The sequence below is a fragment of the Aquarana catesbeiana genome, linkage group LG13 (assembly GCF_042186555.1).
Source record: "Aquarana catesbeiana isolate 2022-GZ linkage group LG13, ASM4218655v1, whole genome shotgun sequence".
NCBI classification, from domain to species: domain Eukaryota; kingdom Metazoa; phylum Chordata; class Amphibia; order Anura; family Ranidae; genus Aquarana; species Aquarana catesbeiana.
This window is the reverse complement of record NC_133336.1, coordinates 46,293,039-46,318,827: the sequence shown is the minus strand read 5'-3', so window position 1 is coordinate 46,318,827 and position 25,789 is coordinate 46,293,039. Positions and strand designations below refer to the sequence as shown.

Sequence of the window (25,789 nt, the reverse complement as noted above, 5' to 3'; positions counted from 1 at the left end):
TGTGAACCTCCGCTTTAATGTAAGTGTATACACTTACATTAGTGAAGTACATGAGTAAACATTTATTTTCCAACTGATCTTCACTATGGATAGTTCTCTCCTTTTATGGTGTTCATACATTGGGTACACTGAGTATTGCCTATTTCTGTGACCGATGTTTACTGTTGGAGTGATGACTCAGGTGGTGTGATGTGCTGACTTGCTGAGATTCGATGACTTTCTGGGCTTTTTCTTTCCATGTCTGCTGCTGACATCTATTGGTTTATTGCCGTAGAGGGCTCCTAGGCAACTCCTTACTGGAACATGCTCTAGAATCTGACCACTGTCAATGTATTGTAAATAAATTTGAGGCACTTATAACTTCTCCTTAACTTGCTAAAAGATGAAATGCAAGTTTTATTTCAAACAGCCAATGGTGACTGCCACTGTGCAACCCCTGCTCCTGAAAATGCAAGTTCCCTGACTCTCTTGAAGGTCCAGTGGATTTAGTACTTTCTAGTCTCCAACTTGGAAGGCATACAGGTGCATCTCAAAACATTTGAATATCATCAAATAGTGAATTTATTTTAGTAATTCAATTCAAAAAGTAAAACTCATATATTATATACATAGATTAATTACACACAGAGTGATATATTTCATGCATTTCTTTCTTTTAATTTTGATGATTATGGCTTACAGCTAGTGAAAACCCAAAATTCAGTATCTCAGAAAACTAGAATATTGTGAAAAAGTTCTATATTGTAGACTCATGGTGTCACATTGTAATAAGCTAATTAACTCAAAACACCTGTAAAGGTTTCCTGAGCCTTTAAATGATCTCTCTGTCTGGTTCAGTAGGTTACACAATCATGGGGAAGACTGCTGACTTGACAGTTATCCAGAAGACAGTCATTGACACCCACCACAAGAAGGGTAAGTCACAAATGGTTATTGCTAAAGAAGCTGGCTGTTCACAGAGTGCTGTATCCAAGCATATTATTGGAAAGTTAAGTGGAAGGAAAATGTATGATAGAAAAAGGTGCACAACCAACAGGGATAACCACAGCCTTCAGAGGTTTTTGAAGCAAAGGCCATTAAAGAATTTGGGAGGGATTCACAAGGAGTGGACTACAGCTGGTGTTAGTGCTTCAAGAGCCACCACATGCAGATGTACCCAGGACATGGGCTACATTCCTTGTGTCAAGCCACTCCTGAACCAGAGACAACGCCAGAAGCATTTTACCTGGGCTAAGGAGAAAAAGCACTGGACTGCTGCTCAGTGGTCCAAAGTCCTCTTTTCAGATGAAAGTAAATTCTGCATTTCATTTGGAAATCAAGGTCCCAGAGTCTGGAGGAAGAGTGGAGAGGCACCGAATCCAAGTTGCATGAGGTCCAGTGTGAAGTTTCCAAGTCAGTGATGATTTGGGGAGCCTTGTCATCTGCTGGTGTTGGTCAACTGTGTTTTATCAAGTCCAAAGTCAGCGCAGCCCTCTACAAGGAAATTCTAGAGCACTTCATGCTTCCCTCTGCTAACCAGCTTTATGGAGATGCTGATTTCATTTTCCAGCAGCACTTGGCACCTGCACACACTACCAGAAGTACCAATGAGCATGGTATCACTGTGCTTGATTGGCCAGCAAACTCACCTGACCTAAACCCCATAGAGAATCTGTGGGGTATTGTCAAAAGCAAGATGAGAGACACCAGACCCAACAATGCAGATGAACTGAAAGCCGCTATCCAAGCAACCTGGGTTTCCATAACACCTCAGCAGTGCCACAGGCTGATTGCCTCCATGCCACACCACATTGATGCAGTAATTTAAGCAAAAGGAGCCCAAGTATCAAGTGCATACTATACTGTATATGGACATAAATTTAATCAAGCCAACATTTCTGTATTAAAAATATTTTTTTTTTTTGGTCTTATGTACTAGTCTAATTTTCAGAGATACTGAATTTTAATCATCAAAATTAAAAGAAAGAAATGCTTAAAATATATCACTCTGTGGGTAATGAATCTATATAATATATGAGTTTCACTTTTTGGATCGAATTACTTAAATAAATTAACTTTTTGATGATATTCAAATTTTTTGAGATGTACCTGTATGTAGATTTGTAGATATGTAGAGTTGTCTAGGTCTACATAAATCTTCCAGGTTATTAGTCACCATTAGCTATTCTTATTTGGACTACAAGTACACCCCTCTCTCTACATCTTCATAACTAGAGATGAGCTTGGGCGTTTTTCTAAATCAATCTCAAATCCAAACGTTAAACTTTTTGTACTCAAATGAGCTGTGGGGTGGGGAATTTACCAGCTTGCAGCTAACTGCAGTACAAAGAAGCAGTAGTTCAGAGATGAGCTTAGAGATGGGTTTCGAGTGCACCAAAGCTCTTCTCTATGGAAGGGGGGTAGTTCACAGAAGCTAGTTGGAAAGGTCAATAATGTTATTTAGGATTTCAATAGGAAACATAAGGGTAATACAAAGACACTGAATTTCAAAAGAGCTAACTTCGCTAAACTGCGCTCCTTGCTAGAAGATATTAAATGGGACAAATTCCTAGAAACTAAGAACAGGGAGGAAAAATGGGACTGCTTTAAGAGCATATTGAATAAAGGTATTGACCAGTGCATCCCAAAGGGAAATAAATTTAAAGAGCTAATAAAAGTCCTGAGTGGCTTAACTCCAACGTAAAACTGCATATAAAAGCAAAGGAGAAGGCCTTTAACCGCTTGCCGACCGTGGCAGAAGGGCTCATACAGGCAGAATCACGTACTTGTACGTTCCCCCTTAAGAGGCGGCAAGCTCTGTGAGTCGGGTCACGGGTCCCGCGGACTCGATCGCCGCGGGGATACCCGCGATCACCTCATGGGGAGGAAGAACGGGGAGATGCTGATGTAAACAAGCATCTCCCCATTCTGCCTAGTGAGAGTGTCACTGATCTCTGCTCCCTGTCATCAGCGCAGAGATCAGTGACGTGTCACACACAGCCATGCCCCTCACAGTTAGAAACATGCCCCTAGGACACACTTAACCCCTACACTGCCACCTAGTGGTTAACCCCTTCACGGCCAGTGTCATTTACACAGGAATCAGTGCATTTGTATAGCACTGATTGCTGTATAAATGACAATGGTCCCAAAAATGTGTCAAAAATGTCCGATGTGTCCACCATAATGTCGCAGTCACAATAAAAATCGCTGATCGCCGCCATTTAAAAAAAAAAAATTATTAATAAAAATGCCATAAAACTATCCCCTATTTTGTAAACGCTATAACTTTTGCAAAAATAAAAAAGAGGCGTTTCACCAGGCCCACAGAAACCCCACTCAGCGCCAAGTTGCGATGCTAGTCGCAGAGCTGCCAACAAGCATACAAATAAAATTTCATAAATGAGTAATAGTAAATAGAACCCACTTTGTAAAAAGGGGAAATACAACCTAACCGAAGAGAGCAGCTGTTTAAACAAAAAAGATCACATGCAGACACAATGTTTCAAAAAATCTAAAAATAGACTATAATGACACATTAAAACAGCGCTAATGTTGAGCTATCATCCAATAGACACGTGGCCAACTACACATGCATAAGGAAATCCATTATAGGAACGTCCTTAAAGAAAAAGTCCCTTAAAGAAATAAGTGATGCAGAGTTCAGGGTGTACTTCAAAACAGGTCATCAGTTGATAATAAGAGAATTCTTAACGTGCACCTTCCACCGATCACTCAGGATTCCACCCAGTGTAGACACACTCCCCCTAGGGGGTTAAACTCACCAGAGTTGGAAAATAATAAAGCATTCAGAATAATCCAAGTCAGCAAATTGAAGTTGACATCACTCATAAGGGATCAGGGATGTTCAGGGAAGGGTAGATAAAAATCACGGCTCTGAAGAAGAAGGTGCTACCTTCAAAACGCATCAGCCAGCAGCGGTCTGCACGTCTTGTCCATAGGTCTGGAGACTGCTACCATCATTTGACTATTATGCGTGATTTTTATCTACCCTTCCCTGAACATCCCTGATCCCTTATGAGTGATGTCAACTTCAATTTGCTGACTTGGATTATTCTGAATGCTTTATTATTTTCCAACTCTGGTGAGTTTAACCCCCTAGGGGGAGTGTGTCTACACTGGGTGGAATCCTGAGTGATCGGTGGAAGGTGCACGTTAAGAATTCTCTTATTATCAACTGATGACCTGTTTTGAAGTGCACCCTGAACTCTGCATCACTTATTTCATTAAGGGACTTTTTCTTTAAGGATGTTCCTATAATGGATTTCCTTATGCATGTGTAGTTGGCCACGTGTCTATTGGATGATAGCTCAACATTAGCGCTGTTTTAAAGTGTCATTATAGTCTATTTTTAGATTTTTTGAAACATTGTGTCTGCATGCTATAACTTTTGCGCAAACCGATCAATAATCGCTTATTGCCTTTTTTTTTTTACCAAAAATATGTAGAAGAATACGTCTTGGCTTAAACTGAGGGAAAAAATTGTTTTTTTATATATTTTTGGGGGATATTTATTATAGCAAAAAGTAAAAAATAATGCGTTTTTTTCAAAATTGTCGCATTTTTTTGTTTATAGCGCAAGAAATAAAAAGCGCAGGGGTGGTCAAATACCACCAAAAGAAAGCTTTATTTGTTGGAAAAAAAGGATGTCAATTTTGTTTGGGAGACACGTCGCACGACCGCACAATTGTCAGTTAAAGCGACACAGTGCCGAATCTCAAAAAGTGCTCTGGTCAGGAAGGGGGTAAATTCTTCCGGGGCTGAAGTGGTTAAACAATACAAGGCTGAGGGTCATCATCAGCATTCCAACTTTGCAAAGAATGTAATAAGAAATGTAAGGGTGTAATCAGGGCGGCTAAGATAGAACACGAAAGGCGGAGGAGAGTTAAAAAAAACCCAAGAAATTCTTTAAGTTTATAAATAGTAAGAAAGGGAGGTCAGAACATATTGGCCCTATAAAGAATGATGAAGGTAATCTGGTTACAAAAGATGGAGAGATGGCAAAGGTTTTGAATTTATTCTTCTCCTTCACAAGGGAAACGGGGGATTCAGTAACCAAGACTGCAATGTTTATCCTCATGACACGACACAGGAGGCACCCTCATGGCTAACAGAGGATAGAATTAGAAATAGACTTGAAAAACTTAACATTAATAAGTCACCGGGACCAAATGGCTTACACCCAAGGGTACTTAAGGAACTCAGTCAAGTGATTGCCAGACCATTGTTCCTAATTTTTACGAACAGTCTATTGACTGGAATGGTACCAGCTGATTGGAAAAAAGCCAATGTAGCACCCATATTTAAAAAAAGGGCCAAGATATATCCCTGGGAACTATAGACCAGTTAGCCTAACGTCAATAGTTTGCAAGCTCTTGGAGGGGATGATAAGGGACTATATACAGGATTTTAGTAATAAAAAGATATTATTAGCAGTAATCAGCATGGATTCATGAAGAATCCTGCTTGCCAAACCAAACTATTGACCTTCTATGAGGAGGTGAGCTGCGATCTAGATAAAGGAAAGCCAGTAGATGTGGTGTATCTGGATTTTGCAAAGGCATTTGATACAGTTCCCCATAAACGTTTACTGTACAAACTAAGGTCTGTCGGCATGGACCATAGGGCTAGTACATGGATTAAAAACTGGCTACGGGGGACGATCCAGAGGGTGGTGATAAATGGGGAGTACTCGGAATGGTCCGGTGTAGAAAGCGGGGTCCCCCAGGGTTCTGTCCTGGGACCAATCCTATTTAATTTATTCATAAACGATCTTTAGGATGGGATAAACAGCTCAATCTCAGTTTTTACGGACAATACTAAGCAGGGCAATAACTTCTACACGGGATGTGGAAACCTTGCAAGAAGATCTAAATAAATTAATGGGGTGGGCAACTACATGGCAAATGAGGTTTAATGTTGAAAAATGTAAAATAATGCATTTTGGTGCAAAAAATATGAATGCAATCTACTCACTAGGAGGAGAACCTCTGGGGGAATCTAGGATGGAAAAGGACCTGGGGGTCTTAGTAGATGTCAGGCTCAGCAATGGCATGCAATGCCAGGCTGCTGCAAGCAAAGCCAACAGAATATTGGCATGCAATAAAAAGGGGATTAACTCCAGAGATAAAATGATAGTTCTCCCGCTCTACAAGACTCTGGCCCAGCTGCACCTGGAGTATGCCGTCCAGTTCTGGACACCAGTCCTCAGGAAGAATGTGCTGGAACTGGAGAGGGTCCAGAGAAGGGCAACAGAGCTAATAAAGGGACTGGAGGATCTCCGCTTAGGGGAAAGACTGCAAGCACTGAACTTATCCGCTCTGTTTGAGAGGGGATATGATTTCAATGTACAAATACCGTACTGGTGACCCCACACTAGGGATAAAACTATTCCGCGCAAGGGAATTTATAAAGACACGCGGCCAATCACTAAAATTAGAAGAGAAGCGGTTTAACCTTTTGGCCACTAGGGGCACGCGCCTGCCGCTGGAGGCACGCGTGCCCGGAGCTCATGCTGGTGCCCGGCGGGCGGAATGACTGCCGGGCACCTGCGATCACTGGTAACAGAGTGAGAACCGGGATCTGTGTGTGTGTAAACACACAAATCCCGGTTCTTTCAGGGGAGTAGAGAAAGATCGTGTGTTCATACTAAGTATGAACACCGATCTCTTTCTCCTCCTAGATAGTCCCACACCCCCTCCAGTTAGAACACAGTGAGGGAACACAGTTAACCCCTTGATCGCCCCCTAGTGTTAACCCCTTCCCTGCCAGTGACATTTATACAGTAATCAGTGCATTTTTATAGCACTGATCGCTGTATAATTGTCAATGGTCCCAAAAATGTGTCAAGTGTCCAATTTGTCGGCTGCAATATCGCAGTCCCGATAAAAATTGCAGATCGCTGCCATTACTAGTAAAAAAAAAAAAAATTATAATAAAAATGCCATAAATCTATCCTCTATTTTGTAGACGCTATAATTTTTGCGCTAACCAATCAATATACATTATTGCATTTTTTTTTTACCAAAAATAAGTAGAAGAATACATATCGGCCTAAACTGAGGAAAAAATTATTTTTTTTGAAAAAAAATGTGGGATATTTATTATAGGAAAAAGTAAAAGATATTGTGTTTTTTTCAAAATTGTCACTCTTCTTTTGTTTATAGCGCAAAAAATAAAAACCGCAGAGATGATCAAATACCACCAAAAGAAAGCTCTATTTGTGGGGAAAAAAGGACATCAATTTTGTTTGAGTCCAGCGTCGCACGACCACGCAATTGTCAGTTAAAACAACGCAGTGCCGTATTGCAAAAAAATGGCCTGGTCATTGAGCAGCCAAATCTTCTGGGGCTGAAGTGGTTAAAGTGGATGTAAACCCACTCTCATCATTTCTAAATGACTTCCATAGTGCTGATCTATAAGGATACACATGCCTCCTGCATGTATCCTTACCTGTCAAATATCTCCCCTTTAGCTGTTTGGAGACCTGCAATACTCCGGATTCTGTGGGCAGGTCTGTTGTCCAGGGCTCGGTGGGTGGAGTCGTGATGTTAGTAGACTCCCCGCCCACCTCTACACTCCTTGGCCAGGCATTGATATTTCTTACACTGAACTTCTGCTGGTCTCGTGGATTATGCCCCATGATCACTAACATCCAGGCAAAACCCAAGAAAGTCACCACATGACTTCAGCATGCCCAATCATGCTGAGGTGTGGAGCAGCCAATCCTGGTGTGAAGTACACAGAATGCCTCTCTCACACTTATGCATGAGATAAGGAAATCACATGTCACTCACAAGGGAGAAGAAACTGACACCTATTTCTCTGTGTGTCTTTTTTTATCTCACTGAAGAAACATAAGAGGATTGCTCAGAGCTGGATTAACTCTTCGTGGCAAGACTGGGCACAGATGAAATTACATTCTCTGCTGTAACAGATATGAGTCTTAATTAATAACATTTTAACATTTTTTGGGGGTTTACATCCACTTTAAACTGCATAAAGGGTTCTTTACTGTTAGAGCGGTAAGGATGTGGAATTCTCTTCCACAAGCAGTGGTTTCAGCAGGGAGCATCGATAATTTCAAAAAACTATTAGATAGGCACCTTAACAATCACAACATACAGGGATATACAATGTAATTTAAACATAAAGCACACACACAGGTTGGACTTGATGGACTTGTGTCTTTTTTCAACCTCAATAACTACAGTCAGGTCCATAAATATTGGCACATCGACACAATTCTAATCTTTTTGGCTCTATACACCACCACAATGGATTTGAAATGAAATGAACAAGATGTACTTTAACTGCAGACTTTCAGCTTTAATTTGAGGGTATTTACATCCACATCAGGTGAACGGTGTAGGAATTACAAAAGTTTGTATATGTGCCTCCCACTTTTTAAGGGACCAAAAGTAAATGGGACAATTGGCTGCTCAGCTGTTCCACAGCCAGGTGTGTGTTATGCACTCATTATCCCATTTACAAGGAGCAGATAAAAGGTCCAGAGTTCATTTCAAGTGTGCTATTTGCATTTGGAATCTGTTGCTGTCAACTCTCAATATGAGATCCAAAGAGCTGTCACTATCAGTGAAGCAATTCATCATTAGGCTGAAAAAACAAAACAAACCCATCAGAGAGATAGCAAAAAATTAGGTGTGGCCAAATCAACTGTTTGGAACATCCTTAAAAAGAAAGAACGCAACGGTGAGCTCAGCAACACCAAAAGACCTGGAAGACCATGGAAAACAACTGTGGTGGATGACCTAAGAATTCTTTCCCTGGTGAAGAAAACACCCTTCACAACAGTTGGCCAGATCAAGAACACTCTCCTGGAGGTAGGTGTATGTGTGTCAAAGTCAACAATCAAGAGAAGACTTCACCAGAGTGAATACAGAGGGTTCACCACAAGATATAAAAAATTACTGAGCCTCAAAAACAGGAAGGCCGGATTAGAGTTTGCAAAAAAATATCTAAAAAAGCCTTCACAGTTCTGGAACAACATCCTATGGACAGATGAGACCAAGATCAACTTTTACCAGAGTGATGGGAAGAGAACAGTATGGAGAAGGGAAGGAACTGCTCATGATCCAAAGCATACCTCATCAGTGAAGCATGGTGGTGGTAGTGTCATGGTGTGGGCATGTATGGCTGCCAATGGAACTGGTTCTCTTGTATTTATTGATGATATGACTGCTGACAAAAGCAGCAGGATGAATTCTGAAGTGTTTTGGGCAATATTATCTGCTCAGATGGACAATGACCCGAGGCATACTGCGAAAGCAACCAAAGACTTTTTAAGGGAAAGAAGTGGAATGTTATGCAATGGCCAAGTCAATCACCTGACCTGAATCCGATTGAGCATGCATTTCACTTGCTGAAGACAAAACTGAAGGAAAAAAGGCCCCAAGAACAAGCAGGAACTGAAGACAGTTGCAGTAGAGGCCTGGCAGAACATCACCAGGGATGAAACCCAGCGTCTGATGTCTATGCGTTCCAGACTTCAGGCTGTAATTGACTGCAAAGGATTTGCAACCAAGTATTAATAAGTGAAAGTTTGATGGATGATTTTTAATCTGTCCCATTACTTTTGGTCCCTTAAAAAGTGGGAGGCACATATACAAACTGTTGTAATTCCTACACTGTTCACCTGATTTGGATGTAAATACCCTCAAATTAAAGCTGAAAGTCTGCAGTTAAAGCGCATATTATTTGTTTCATTTCAAATCCATTGTGGTGGTGTATAGAGCCAAAAAGATTAGAATTGTGTTAATGTCCCAATATTTATAGACCTGACTGTATATAACTATGTAAGAAAAAACTAGAAAGGTCTACTAAAATTAATGTCACTTTAAAAATATAAACTTACCTACCTTAAAAGGTAGCTGCAGTGAGAAACTCGGCATTCACTTTCATTCACATTTTGTTCATGTGAGGCGCTCTTCCCGACCTCCAGAGGCTTGGTGGTGACCCCCAGAGTCAGGGAGGGCTGACATTCCTCCTCAGGCTGCAGGTTACTAGGCATGGTTGGGTGTAGTGCAAGGTGATAAGATGGGCGCCAGCCACTTTTAAAAATGAACAAAGAGTTTTATTTCTCTTAACAGGAACACGGGAGAGAGGGATAGGACACAGGAAACTCTTAGGCAAATGCAATAGCAACTTGGCAGACTCCACAGACAAAAATAGAACTAGGCAGACAGCAATACAAAAAAGGACCTTTAAACATAATACAGCAATTTGTATTTTGTAGCAACTGCTGTCTCTTATAGCAACAGCTTCTCTCACCGTATCCCACTGTAGATCCTTAAGCTTAGCTCACAGCTACCCGCTTGACTGCCCAAGCTTCACTCACAGGTACCTTCTGTATTCTTCCAGCTTCACCCACAGCTACCCGCTGGATCCCTCAAGCTTTACTCACAGCTACCCGCTGTACTTCACTTCAAGCTTTACTGACAGCTACCCGTGGCGTTGTCCTCCTTCAAGCTTTACTCACAGCTACCTGCTGTACTTAGTGGATGAGTTCTCTCCTGAAGCTTTCCCAGCTACTTTACAGTCCCCGGCTGATGAAGAATCTCCTCTGGTACTCCTTCAGAACTCCATTCTTTTACACCTACGTCTGGCAACAAGAGTGGTTGACCCTCTGGCACCTTCTTCTCCCTTGCCTCCTGGCAATGATCAGGCTTAGCCAGGCTTAGTTACCACCTAGCACCACTAAATTTACTAGCATCCCTGTTTAGGACAATAGTTCTACACATGTCTGGGGAGAAAATGGTCAGCCCCATAAATCTGATGCCGGTGTTCATCATGAAAACAGAACATCTGGTACTGCAGGCTGATTTTCTTGACTAGTTTCAGGCCTGGCTATCTGCTCTGATTTCTGGCCAGTGTAAGTCATATGTAAGGCAGCGTCCAGGGCTCAGTAGTAGGTCGAGCAGTGTACAGAGGTCAGTAGTAGGTAGTACTGGGGTCAGAAGGGCACGGTACTGGGGGATCAGAGGGGCACAGTGTGGGGGGTGGGGATCAATAGGGCACAGTACTGAGGTGTCAGGAAGGTACAGTACAGGGGGATCAGAACAGCTGGGGTGTCAAGAGGGCATGGCACTGGGGGGATATAGGAGGGTATGGTATTGGGAGATCAGGAGGGCTGGAGTGTAAGGAGGTCATGGTATTGGGGGTCAGAAGTGAATAGTACTGTGGTGTCAAGAGGGCATGGTGCTGAGGCATCAGGGGGGCTGGGGTGTCAGGAGGGCATGGTGCTGGGGCATCAGGAGGGCTGGGGTGTCAAGAGGGCATGATGTTGGAGCATCAGGAGGGCGGAGGTGTCAGGAGGACATGATGCTGGAGCATCAGGAGCACTGAGGTGTCAGGAGGGCATGTTGCTGGGGCATTAGGAGGGTTGAGGTGTCAGGAGGACATGGTGCTGGGGCATGAGGTGGGCTGGGTGTCAGGAGGGCATTGTGCTGGAGTATTAGGAGGGCTGTGTGCCAGGAAGGCATGGTGCTGGGGCATCAGGAGGGCTGGGTGTCAGGAGGGCATGGTGCTGGGTGTCAAGGGGGCATGGTGCTAGGGCATCAGGAGGGCTGGGTGTCAGGAGGGCATGGTGCTGGGAAATCAGGAAGACTGGGTGTCAGCAGGGCATGGTGCTGGGGCATTAAAGACTAAGGTGTCAGGAGGGCATGGTGCTGGGGCATTAGGAGGGCTCAGGTGTCAAGAGGGCATGGTGCCGGGGCATTAGGAGGGCTCAGGTATTAGGAGGGCATGGTGCTGGGGCATTAGGATTTCTCAGGTGTTGGGAGGGCATGGTGCTGGGGCATTAGGAGGGCTGAGAGGTCAGGAGGGCTGGGGTGTTAGGAGGACACATAAGTTGTTGTTAATGCAGAGTGGTGCAGGGAAGGTGCAGTTGCAAACCTACATCTCCTGGCGCAGATCCCTGCCTGTCTCTCACCTTCCCGCCTGGTATCACCCACAAGCCCCTTGGAGGGCTGTGGGGTGACTGCGGAAGAGCAACAGCTCGGGTGTATTTAGAGAGAAGTCCGAACCCGCCCAAGCGATTTCAGCGGCTTTTGCCACCCCACAGCTGCACATATGCAAAGGGGAGGGAGCTTCCTCGGCAGCCTAGGATTATGTGCGCATGCGCCTGTGTTGCTCTGGAGCTCTGAGGAAAAGACCAGGTCGGAACACCGCAATGTGTTTGAGAGCTACCCGTTGTAATGGAATCGGTCCCACACTTCGCTTGCGTGCTTCCATCAGTACACCGCTTCCTCCAGTCTGAACATAGATATCAGATATTATAGCCACATATTGCAACCAAGAACTAGGTAGGACTCGTTTGGCTGCAAAACTGGAACTTTTATTGAACAAATTACACAGAATATATACCCCACAGGAGGACATCCCCCCTTCTGATCATATTACCCTAACAATACAAACTGTACACAGGGATATAATTACAACAACCGACATATACTATAAACATTACGTTAATTAGCCACCTGGACAATGTTGGAATTAATCAGAGATCTCCACTTCAGGTCAGACTTCCCAGCCACTACAATACTGAATGCAGTGTACTGTACAATACACATTATTACAAGTATAAACACATCCCTCATTAATAGTTTGCTAGTAGGCAATAGGTGAGTTCATTAGAACAATAACAATGGGTGAAAGACCCTTAGGAGGCACACTAGACCGATTTACAATAAACACATTATAGCAGGCAACCCCAGACAGGTGGCTTGCTGATGACATCAACATCTGCTATGAGTCCCACAGTGTGGAGCAGTCTTTGCTGGAAAAGAGTCCCAGAGTCTGTGTGTCTTGGGGAGACATGGACTTGAATCCATGTAACCTTACTCAAAGGGTCCCCCAGGCATACGCCTCACAAAGAGTAGTGTTCCTTTAAAAGTCAGGGCCCATAGTCAGTAGGCAAGAGGCTAGCCTGCACCCCCCTCCAAAAGCCTCTGTCTCAGGTGAATCTGTCACACCCGTCACCTGTCGGCGGTCGACGGGTAGCTTGCAATCGACGGGTTGCTGAACACCCGCTCTATAGTGTGTACTTGCCTCAAACCAAAGTGCAAAGTTTGATTAACTTCTGACTCCAATGGCCCAAGAGGGACATGCAAGGGGGCCTCCAGCACACAGCTTGAGATTGCCATCTCAGCTGTGCATGTTTCCCTATGAGATTGTGTAGAGGTGGTGTTTAGAGGGGGTCCCAAACTTGGGTTTCAAATTACACTCAGCTCTCCTCTCTGAGCTGTGCAGTGTGTGACATCAGATCCCCACCTTCTGCCTTTGAAAGCTCAGAAAAGCTGTGTAAATGCTGGACTTTAAAGGGATGTGGAGAAGAGATGACTGCAGATAAAACAGGTACAACTTATGTAGGAGGATTGGTTTAATCTCTGTGTATCACCTGAGGGCAGTCACTTCACTGGGTATACAGTGCCTTGCAAAAGTATTCACCCCTCTTGGCATTTTGTTGTTTTGTTGCCTCACAACCTGGAATTAACATGGATTGTTTGAGGATTTGCATCATTTAATTTAGAGAACATGTCCACAACTTTAAAGATTTTTTTTTTTTTATTGTGAAGCAAACAACAAATAGGACAAAATAACAGAAATGTGCATAACTATTCACTCTCCTAAAGTCAATACTTTGTAGAGCCACCTTTTACGGCTATGACAACTCCAAGTCTCTTTGGATAAGTTTCTATGAGCTTGCCACATCTTACCACTGGGATTTTTGCCCATTCCTCCTTACAAAACTGCTCCAGCTCCTTCAAGTTTGCGTATGTGAACAGCAATCTTTAAGTCTGACCACAGATTTTCTATTGGATTGAGGTCCGGGCTTTGACTAGGCCATTCTAACACATTTACATGTTTCCCCTTAAACCACTCAAGTGTTGCTTTAGCATTGTGTTTGGGGTCATTGTCCTGCTGGAAGGTGACCCTCCGTCCTAGCCTCAAATCACACACAGAGTAGTACAGGTTTTGCTCAAGAATATCCCTTTATTTAGCACCATCCATCTTTCCCTCAACTCTGACCAGTTTCTCAGTCCAGACTGCTGAAAAACTTCCCCACAGCATGATGCTGCCACCACCATGTTTCAATATGGGTGGATGGTGTTCTTTGGGTGATGTGATGTGTTGGGTTTGCGCCAGACATAGCGTTTTCTTTGATGGCCAAAAAGTTCCATTTTAGTCTCATCAGACCAGAGTACCTTCCTCCATACATTTTGGGAGTCTCCCACATGCCTTTTCGCAAACTCAAAATGTGCCATTTTGTTTTTTTGCTCAAAGTAATGGCTTTCTTCTGGCCACTCTGAAATAAAGCCCAACTCTATGGAGCGTACGGCTTATTGTCGTCCTATGTACAGATACTCCAGTCTCTGCTGTGGAACTCTGCAGCTCCTCCAGGGTTACCTTAGGTCTCTGTGCTGCCTCTCTGATTAATGCCCTCCTTGCCCGGTCTGTGAGTTTTGGTGTGCGGCCGTCTCTTGGCAGGTTTGCTGTTGTGCCATGTTCTTTCCATTTGGTTATGATAGATTTGATTGTGCTCCTAGGGATCATCAAAGATTTGGATATTTTTTTATAGCCTAACCTTGACTTGTACTTCTCAACAACATTGTCCCTTACTTGTTTGGAGAGTTCCTTGGTCTTCATAGCAGTGTTTGGTTAGTGGTGCCTCTTGCTTAGGTGTTGCAGCCTCTGGGGCCTTTCAAAAAGGTGTGTATATGTAATGACAGATCATGTGACACTTAGATTGCACACAGGTGGACATCATTTCACAAATTATGTGACTTCTAAAGGTAATTAGTTGCACTAGAGCTTTTTATGGGCTTCACAACAAAGGGGGTGAATACATACGCACATGCCAATTATCAGTTTTTTATTTCTGAAAAATAGTTTTATGTATATTTTTTTCTAATTTTACCAACTTAGACTATTGTGTTCTGATCCATCACATATCATTCAGGTTAAAAAAACATTAAACTAAAGGCTGTAATGTAACACAATAGGTAAAAAGCTAAAGGGGGTGAATACTTTTTCAAGGCACTGTATGTTTACAACCACTTTAACTGATATCCTCCAAAGCCCTTAAATTCTGTTGCATAAAAAGAAAGACTGTTACCAAGTCCAGAGGCGATTTTAACCCTCTGAATGCCATGACATATGGTACACATCCTTGATTGGCAACAAGTTTATACAATATAAAAAGCATGGAAGAAAAAGCGCATCAATTGTGAAAGTCATTCCAAATGATATTTAAGCTAACTGCAATAAAAACTCAAAACATGCACTCGCTAAAATTGCATTATTTCCCTTTAAATAACTGAACATTTTTCCTGAAATTTTACTCCTCTTAAAGGAATTTATTGAAGGACTTTAAACAAAAAAAAAAAAAAAATTCCAGTCTTTCTTGTTAATGAAAAAAAGGTGGTGCTGGTTACGCTTAGGACCTGTTAACCGGAAGGGATGACGTGTTATGATCCTTTGGAGAGGGGATTGTAGTGTCTTGTTCAGCTCAGCTGTGTATGATCCCTCCTCTACACAGCAGCCAAGAGACTGATAATAATAACAGCTCACTACAGGATTTCACATACAGGAGCAAAGCTGCCAACATATACAGGACTCCTAGGCATTTCCCAACAGGAACACGCTCCGGAATCTGATCACCGTCAAGGTATCGTAAACAAATTCGAGGAATTATAATTCCTCTTTAACTTACTTTCTTAAGATGGACAGCAGATTTTATTTAAAACAAACTTTTTAGTTGCAGGATTTATCTCCTGTGTAGCTACACCACTAAACCTGTACTGGCAATGGAGCCTGCCCATCGTGCAACTTGAAAATGCAAGTTTCCCGGCTGCCTGGGCAACTGCTGCCAATGTGAAACTACAGAAGGATTTTTTTTTTTTTTTTTCTGAGCCCCCAAGGGTAATTGCATCATCTCCTGGATCAAAATCCATTACTGTATCCCTATGTGAGCCTTTTCGGAGTTATAAGTTTGCATATTATTAATTACAAAAATACCATCCAGGGTTTTAAAACTCCTTTAGCAAATATGTGGCTGCTCAAAAGTGGAGGAATTCATTTGTTTGATCTTGTAAATCTGTCAGCGAATGAGCATGGAGTAGGAGGTGAGGGGTTTGGTGGGCACAGAGAAAGAAAGCATTATACAACTTTTACTCTTTTTTACAACTTTTATGCTTTTGATGTAAGGCATCCTTTCTTAAAGTGATTATAAAATGATACTTCTTTTATAAGCAGCTGATGTTGTCTTGTACTGTATTCCTTGTGATGAGAAGTTCATTGATACATTTGAACATGATAGTTAAAAGGTCTGACTGCTAATATTCAGGGTCCAATCACACCAGGTGTGGTGGGACTGCGTTGGACGACTATTCCAGCACAGTCCCACCTAGGGTTGCCACCTTTTCTTCAAGTCAAACCCGAACAGTTTAGCAGCAAGCAGGAATTTTTTTTTATAGTATAAACTATACATATATTTTATATCTTATGAAGTTAAGAACAAGAGTCCCCCTTTACATCAGAGTCCACAAAATTCCACTTTTACATCTGAACTCACAGAGTTCCCTTTCACTGTAAGAGGAGACTCTGCAGACTCTGATGTAAGGGAGAATTCTGGAGCCTCTAACATAAGGGATGCGCTGGGAACACTGATTTAAGGGGGAACACTGAGAACATTGATGTATGGAGAAGACTCTGATGTAAGGGGAAACACTGTGGCCTCTGGTGTAAAGGGGAAAACTGATGTAAGGGGTGCTCTGAGAACCCTGATTTGCCTTAGTTCGCGCCCTCTCTCCTCTCCTGTCTGTGTGTGTGTTTAGGGGGGTTGTTAGCACTGGCTTTGGGCAGTGTGAAAGAGTGTAACAGACACTTTCAGCTTAGACAACTGCAGCCAGCAACCCTGCTGGGAAGCCATAGTCCAGTCTAAATAATGTGACCGGGTTTCAGGCTGTCTGAAACCCGGACGCATGATTCCAAACCCAAACTGTCCGGGTGAATCCTGGACAGGTGGCAACCCTAGTCCCACTGCATCTTCACCGCAAGGCAAGGCGCAATAGGGGAGATTTACTAAAACTGGTGCACACAGAATCTGGTGCAGCTGTGCATAGTAACCAGTCAGCTTCTAAGTTCAGCTTGTTTAATTAAGCTTTGACAATAAAACACACATGTGTGTGTGTGTGCTGAAAAAAGTACTGTGTCCACAAACAAGGTCCATAAATACATGGATGAGCGAGTTTGGGGTGGAAGAATTTGACTGGCCTACACAGAGTCCTGACCTCAACCCGATAGAACACCTTTGGGATGAATTAGAGCGTAGACTGTGAGCCAGGCCTTCTCGTCCAACATCAGTGCCTGACCTCACAAATGCGCTTCTGGAAGAATGGTCAAACATTCCCATAGACACACTCCTAAACCTTGTGGACAGCCTTCCCAGAAGAGTTGAAGCTGTTATAGCTGCAAAGGGTGGGCCAATGCAATATTGAACCCTAAGGACTGGGATGCCATTAACCACTTCAGGACCGCCTTTCACACATTTACTGCGTTGCTCCGTGCAGTAGACTCTGGGGGCGTGCCGATTGGACAGAGGGGGGAGCCTATCAGCAGGTCTGTCGGACGCGAAGTCCGCAGGCCACCCGCAATCATTCCCCAGAGAGACAGACAGGGGAGAACATAGAAATCTCTGTGTTCCCCCAGTCAGAGCAACCCCTACACCGTTTTTAAGCACCCCCCTAGGGACACATTTAACCCTTTGTTCACCTCTGATGTTAACCCCTTCCCAGCCAGTGTCATTAGTACAGTGACAGTGCATATTTTTAGCATTGATCACTTTATTAGTGTTAATGGTCCCCAAAAGTGTCAGTTATGTGTCCGATTTGTCTGCCGCAATGTCGCAGTCCTGCTAAAAATCGCTGATCGCCGCCATATAGTTAAAAAAAGAAAAGAAATAAAAATTCCATAGTAATATCCCATCATAACTTTTGTGCAAACCCATCAATATACACTTATTGTGTAGCAAAATACGTATTGGCCTAAATTGATGAAGAAATTAGATTTTTTAATTTTTTTCATTGGATATGTATTATAGCAGAAAATATAAAATATAGTTTTTTTTTTTTTTAATTGACGCTATTTTTTGTTTATAGCGCAAAAAATGAAAACCGCAGAGGTGATTAAATACCACCAAAAGAAAGCTCTATTTGTGGGAAAAAAAGGACATACATTTTGTTTGTGTACAGCGTTGCACGACCGCACAATTGCCAAGATCGCAAGAAATGACCTGGTCATGAAGGGGATAAAACATCCCTAAAGTGGTTAAAGTTCATGTGTTTGTGTGTAAAGGCAGGCGTCCCAATCCTTTTGACAATATAGCAGGGACGTGCAATCAGGGGAGGCAGGTGAGGCGGAGCCTCACCTGCCATGAACATTTAAAAAAAAAAAAAGGAGCTTCGAGGGTTGTAGCTTGGCGGCCTGAGTTTTACCCCACCACTGGTTACAATTTGGGGCTCCTTGTGCAGCCTGTCAGAAGCTACAAACAGAGTGGCCAGTTTAAATACAAGCTGGCACACTCTGTTTGCAGCAGACCGTATGTCCATTTTTCATTTTCGGATGAAAAATGGACATACATGTATCCCTATGGGGTAGCGGATCGGTCTCCGCTATGCCCCGTTTCTGATGACGGAGGAAAATCCTACTTTTCCATCCGTCTGCGGATCAGATCAGATGAAAACGGACTCTACGGTCCGTCTTCATCCGATCCCCCATAGAGGAGAGCGGCACTCTGACAGGTCAGTCTCTGTACAGTTTGCAGAGACCAACCTGTCATCTGCCTGCTCAGCTGGGATCACGTTCATGTGAAAGGGCCCTAAGAGGATGAGCTCACAGTGCTTCTCCTCACTTCTTGTCAGAGGCACTGAGCTCAATGGACAGCTTGGAGTCTTGGACCAATGGTAAAGTACCATTAGCTCCAGCTGTCCAATAAAAATGCTGCAGTGGAGGCATGTCTCTCACTGCAGTGTCATAGAGGGGGGCATGTGTCTAAAAGACAAATGCTCCCTTCCAGCCCAGCCCTCTTAACTAGAAGGAAAAAGCACGGGTTTATGTGTATAAGATTTATCCACAATCCCAAGTTTTTCTCACACAGTTAAGAGGGAGAATGAGAATCTGTTTTAATCAAGCTAAATCATATATTATTATGCTATATGTCAGTGATGGCGAACCCCTGGCACGCTTGTCGCTGCCAGCACGCCGAGCCCTCTCTGTGGGCACGCCAGGAAAAATGGAGAAAAGCACACACTTAAACACTGAAATCTTCCACACCGCACCGTGAACAACATCTGCCATAGGTCTCTAGGCTAGCAGTGACGTGTCCAAGTTGGCGTGACAAAGAAGAAGCGGCCAGGGGTGACGCGCGTGTACACGCAAATCCAATCATAGAAGCTGCCTTGTCCACACCGCACCCCCCATCAAACAACATCTTCCACAAATCTCTGGGGTCAGCGGTGACGTGTCTGGGGTGGGCGTGCCTGAGAAAACACGGCTCCCACGCAGCTGGGATCGATCAGGGTTGATGTGCGGACGGGAATGAGCTGCCAGATCAGAAAACACTGGAGACAGGTGAGATGTTTATATGGACAAAAAAAAAAATAGAAAACTGGGAACCACACTGTGGAATACAAATATTACTGAGAGCTCATCCACTCACTATCCAAAGGAAGTGTCCAAAAAGCATACAAGGGAGAAGGACTGTGCCAGGGAGAAGGAACAGTTAAGATGCCACAAAATAGAGCCACAGGGATATAGCAATCAAAAAAATAGAAAACAAAAATAATGGAAAATGAATGACAAAAATGTGTTAATTCAAACAGGTCAAATACAAAAATATGCTCCTCCACCTCCAACCATCTAAAAAGACAACGTTGTCTAAAACAAAAACATCTAGGCGCCGTTATGCACCCACATACCCAAACAATCATGCAGTAACCATATAAGAATGGAATATATGCCTGGGTATACCCAATGACCAGCAAATGCATCCTTACCAGTGCTCAGCAAATGCATCCCTGCATTGAGCGTAACGCACTCCTGATCCCTTCATTCTGAGCGTAACGCACTCCTGATCCCTGCATTCTGAGCGTAACGCACTCCTGATCCCTGCATTCTGAGCGTAACGCACTCCTGATCCCTGCATTCTGAGCGTAACACACTCCTGATCCCTGCATTCTGAGTGTAACGCACTCCTGATGCCTGCATTCTGAGCGGAACGCACTACTGATGCCTGCATTCTGAGTGTAACACACTCCTGATCCCTGCATTCTGAGCGTAACGCACTCCTGATCCCTGCATTCTGAGTGTAACGCACTCCTGATCCCTGTATTCTGAGCGGAACACACTCCTGATCCCTGCATTCTGAGCGGAACGCACTTCTGATCCCTGCATTCTGAGCGGAACGCACTTCTGATCCCTGCATTCTGAGTGGAACGCACTTCTGATCCCTGCATTCTGAGCGGAACATACTCCTGATCCCTGCATTCTAAGCGAAACGTACTCCTGATCCCTGCATTCTGAGCAGAACGCACTCCTGATCCCTGCATTCTGAGTGTAATGCATTCCTTTAAAAAAAACACAAAAAAATCTCTAGGCAGAATTGTACATTTTTGGTCCCTTAGGGCTCATTCAGAGGGATGATCAGTCCCATCCTCTGTACAGAGCCACTGGTAGGTTTAATTCCGTGTTGGCACTTTGAAAAAAATAAGTTGGTTTTGTGTCGCTGTTTGGGCACGCGGGCTCAAAAAGGTTCACCATCACTGCTATATGTTATAATATAATAATTTATTATTGATCTATTTACTGTGAAATTACTGGTTTGAAGTTATAACTTCAAAATTCAGTAATTTGTCCATTAAGCTCCCTGCTTGAGTACAGTTTTTGAAAATATAGTAAATTACCTTAAAAACAATATATTATAATTATTTGTATATTACTTATGGTAATTAACCCCTTGCCACCCAGGCCAATTCTGACACTTCTCTCCTACATGTAATAATCATCATTTATATGTATATTGTTTTAGCAGACACCCTAGGGAATAAAATGGTGGTCTTTGCAACTTTTTATGTTACATGGTATTTGCGCAGCAATTTTTATTTTGGGGGGGAAAAAACTGTTTCATGAATATAAAAAAAATACACTAAAGATAACCCTTTTTTGTATATTGTGAAAGATGATGTTACGCCAAGTAAATGGATACCTAACATGTCACGCTTAAAAATTGTGCACACTTGTGGAATGGAGCCAAACTTCAGTACTTAAAAATCTCCATAGGCGACACTTTTAAAAAATTTTACAGATGGATTACATGTTTAGAGTTACAGAGGAGGTCTAGTGCTAGAATTGTTGCTCTTGTTTTAACGTTCGTGGTGTATGTAACCTGTGTGTATCTGGCTATAGTGTATAGTTACACACAATATATTGCAGGGACGTGCGGTGAGGTCAGTGGCTGGTGAGGTACTGACCTCACCAGCCACTGACCTCACCGCACGTCCCTGCAATATACTGTATGTAACTATGAAATTTCACACAGGGGGATATTAACTAAAACTGGAGCACTCAGAATCTGGTGCAGCTGTGCATGGTAGCCAATCAGCTTCTAACTTCAACTTGTTCAATTAAGCTTTGACAATAAGCCCCCCGTTCACCCTGGTGCGACTTGTCATGTGATTTGACAGTTCCAAATTGCATGACAAGTCGCATCACACTGCCGGCAATGGAACCGTTCATATCACCGCAACTCATGTCCGGTTTCATTGTGACTTGCATAGGTTTCTATTAAATGCAAATCGTATGGATGTGCAGCTTTGAAATCACACTAAAGTAGTATGATTTCAAAGCTGCACCAGACCTAAAACATGAAAGCTTATTGGTTACTATGTACAGCTGCACCAGATTTTGCATGCTCCAGTTGTAGTAAATCTCCCCCAGAGAGACATTTCATAGGGTTCTATCAGGCGCCGTGCAGTAACTTGCCCCATTTCCTGGTCAATCTGCCCCCCTCCTCTGTCCATCTACAATATAATAAACTTAGTACAGACCTTAGATCAGCATGGGGTATGCACAGCGGTATCCCTCCTCCTGTGTACATGTAAACAGCCGAGGAGGGGAAGGCGGCTTCGGTCCGCTCTGCTGTGTTAGACAGGGAGACAGCCAGGGGCAGAGATGGTAACCCAGACAGCCGGCGAGAGATGCAGATCAGTGTCAATCGGTGCTGTGTTAGCGGTGTCCCTGCCGACAGGTGCCACCCCTCTGGCAGGTGTCACCAGGGTGAAGTCTGCAATACCCCCACCCCCATAACAACGCCACTGTCCAGGAGGCAACCACACTCATGCTGGAAGGTGAACCTCCATCCCAGTCTCAAGTCTTTTGCAGACTCTAACAGGTTTTCTTCTAAGATTGCCCTGTATTTGGCTCCATCCATCTTCCCATCAACTTTGACCAGCTTCCCTGTCCCTGCTGAAGAAAAGCATCCCCACAACATGATGCTGCCACCACCATGTTTCACGTTGGGTATGATGTGGTCAGGGTGATGTGCAGTGTTAGTTTTCCACCACACATAGCGTTTTGTTTTTAGGCCAAAAAGTTAAATTTTGGTCTCATCTGACCAGAGCACCTTCTTACACATGTTTGCTGTGTCCCCCACATGGCTTCTCGCAAACTGCAAACAAGACTTCTTATGGCTTTCTTTCAACAATGGCTTTCTTCTTGCCACTCTTCCATAAAGGTCAGATTTGTGGAGAGCACGACTTATAGTTGTCCTGTGGACAGATTCTCCCACCTGAGCTGTGGATCTCTGCAGCTCCTCAAGAGTTACCATGGGACTCTTGGCTGCTTCTCTGATGAATGCTCTCCTTGTCCGGCCTGTCAGTTTAGATGGACGGCCATGTCTTGGTAGGTTTGCAGTTGTGCCATACTCTTTCTATTTTCGGGTGATGGATTGAACAGTGCTCCGTGAGATGTTCAAAGCTTGGGATATTTTTTTTTATAACCTAACCCTACTTTAAACTTCTCCACAACTTTATCCCTGACCTGTCTGGTGTGTTCATTGGCCTTCATGATGCTGTTTGTTCACTAAGGTTCCCTAACAAACCTCTGTGGGCTTCACAGAACAGCAGTATTTATACTGAAATTAAATTACACACAAGTGGACTCTATTTACTAATTAGGTGACTTCTGAAGGCAATTGGTTCCACTAGATTTTAGTTAGGGGTTATCAGAGTAATGGGGGCTGAATACAAATGCACGCCACACTTTTAGACCAATGTACCATTTATCATTTTCCTTCCACTTCACAATTATGTTCTACTGTGTGTTGGCCTATCACATAAAATCCCAATAAAATACATTTACGTTTTTGGTTGTAACATTTCAAGGGGTATGAATACCTTTTCAAGGCACTGTATATAAATTGAAGATCTTTGTTGGCTATGTAGAAATTCAGCCAAGGGTTTATGGAATGGACTCACTGATGGCAACTAGGCAAGCTAAGGTACGCTACTAGTTATTAGTAAGTTTAACACAACCCTGTTTCCACATCAAATAGCGCATAGATCATGGGTAGGCTGTAAAATAACATCAATATTTAGCTGTCTGGTGGATGTGGAAATAAATCTTCCTTTTCTTCAAGAGATATTAGTGCTGCTGCTACTTGTTACTTCCAGGGTTGTGTCTGTGACATTATGTCCCCGACCACGCACTGTGCTTCCCCCTACCAGCCACTATGTCACTACAGAACTTGTGACATAGCAACTGGCAAGTGGAACCACATCGGGTGGTCAGAGATACGCTATGTAACACACTTGTATAGCGGGGCACCAGTATCTTTTAAAGAAAAGGAAGAATTAATTTGCAACCCGTCAGACAGGTAAGTATTGGTCTTCCTGTTTCACAGCCTACTTATGTTTTTCAACGTGGTCACAGAGTTGCATTGAAATCCCAATGGGACATCGGTTGATATGCAAGTGGACGTTTATTTTTAGTGTTTAACCACTTGATCGCCAGCAGATTTACCCCCCTTCATGACCAGGCCATTTTTGTGCTACGGCACTGCGTGAATTTAACTGACAATTGCATGGTTGTGCAATGCTGTACCCAAATAAAATGTATGTCCTTTTTTTCCCACAAATAGAGCTTTCTTTTGGTGGCTTTTTTCTGCTATAAAACATATCCAATAGGAAAATGTAAAAAATCTAATTTCTTTATAGTCAAAGGAAGGGGGTTTTTCTTACGGATTATAACGGTGCCACATATGGAGTATTGGGTAACAATCCTGAACCTGAGGCTTAGTGGAAAAGATAAGATTTTTTCTTTCTTGTGTAGCGGTCACTACCTAAAGGTAGGTGATCTTGCAGTGTTTGGTGGCGGAGTGCAGCTTCAGGCAAGTTTAGTCAGGTCTGTGGTTTCAGGCAGGCCTGGTTGTTTTGATCTGGGGACTGGGAGTGTCAGTGTAGTGGGGGGTGTGGCCACCTGTGCTCTGGCTCAGAGATGCCTCCTCATGCTTTCAGTGGAATTGTTCTGGAAGAGAAGCTGGACTTGAGACCTGAGTGGCAGGCAGCTCATGTGTGGAGCTCTGACCAATCATTAATTTGCTTTGGCAGGGGCAGGACTCCCATATAAGCTGGGGTCACATGCTTTCAGGAGGTTGGAGAGTTACCGGACAGCATGGAGTAGCTGGGCGTCCCCCAGCGGGGGGGGGGGGGGGTGCGCGCTACGTGGAGAGGAGGGATGGAGGAGCCATCAGGAGGAAGTAGGAGCTAAGTGGAAGAAGAAGACTGGGTGATCGACTTTCTGTGAGTGGCACATGGACTGTTGATCAAGTGAGTGAAAGCCCAGGGGAACAGTACTTCCAGAGACTGAGCGATGTTGGTACATGAGACAGGCGATGATGGCCTGTGGCTTTAGGTTCAACAACCCCGGGAATCCAATCAGTCAGGCAGGAGGAATTATTCAGAGTAATGATCTTTTTGCTCAACTTGGGAGTGCTGTACAAAAGGAAATAGTAGTCAAATGGCGGAGGTAGAGCATCAAGCATAAATGGGGATACAGATTGTTCTAAAAGGCCTACGGGCAGTGGCGTCGCTAGGGGGAGGATTTTGGGGCTATAGCCCCAAATCTGGGGCCCATAGCCCCGAGTCTCTGCAGGGGTCCCCAAGGGGAGGGGAGGCTCTCTGGGGACCCTGATGTAAGTGGGGGGCTCTCTGGGGACCCTGATGCAGGGGGGAGGCTCACTGGGGACCCTGATTTTAAGAGGGAGGCTCTCTGGGGACCCTGATTTAAGGGGGAGGCTCTCTGGGGACCCTGATGTAAGTGGGGGGCTCTCTGGGGACCCTGATGCAAGGGGGTGGCTCTCTGGGGACTCTGATGTAAGGAGGAGGCTCTCTGGGGACTCTGATGTAAGGAGGAGGCTCTCTGGGGACCCTGATGTAAGGGGGGCTCTCTGGGGACCCTGATGCATGGGGGTGGCTCTCTGGGGACTCTGATGTAAGGAGGAGGCTCTCTGGGGACTCTGATGTAAGGAGGAGGCTCTCTGGGGACCCTGATGTAAAGGGGGGCTCTCTGGGAACCCTGATGTAAGGGGGGCTCTCTGGGGACCCTGATGTAAGTGGGGGGCTCTCTGGGGATATATACACACACAGACACACGTATATTACTTTATATATATATGTGTATGCCCGCCCAAGCGTATGACTTTCTTTACTACGAT

General features: G+C 43.9%; 1 protein-coding gene across 1 annotated transcript in view; it reads left to right on the top strand.

Moving 5' to 3' along the window:
• Positions 1-15,117: 15,117 nt before the first annotated feature.
• The window catches only part of LOC141117245 (B2 bradykinin receptor-like), a 106,191-nt gene continuing 95,519 nt past the window's right edge, over positions 15,118-25,789 (top strand). The window contains exon 1 of the mRNA XM_073609988.1: positions 15,118-15,688. The gene's annotated coding sequence lies outside the window, so the exon portion shown is untranslated. The remainder of the gene's footprint in view (positions 15,689-25,789) is intronic.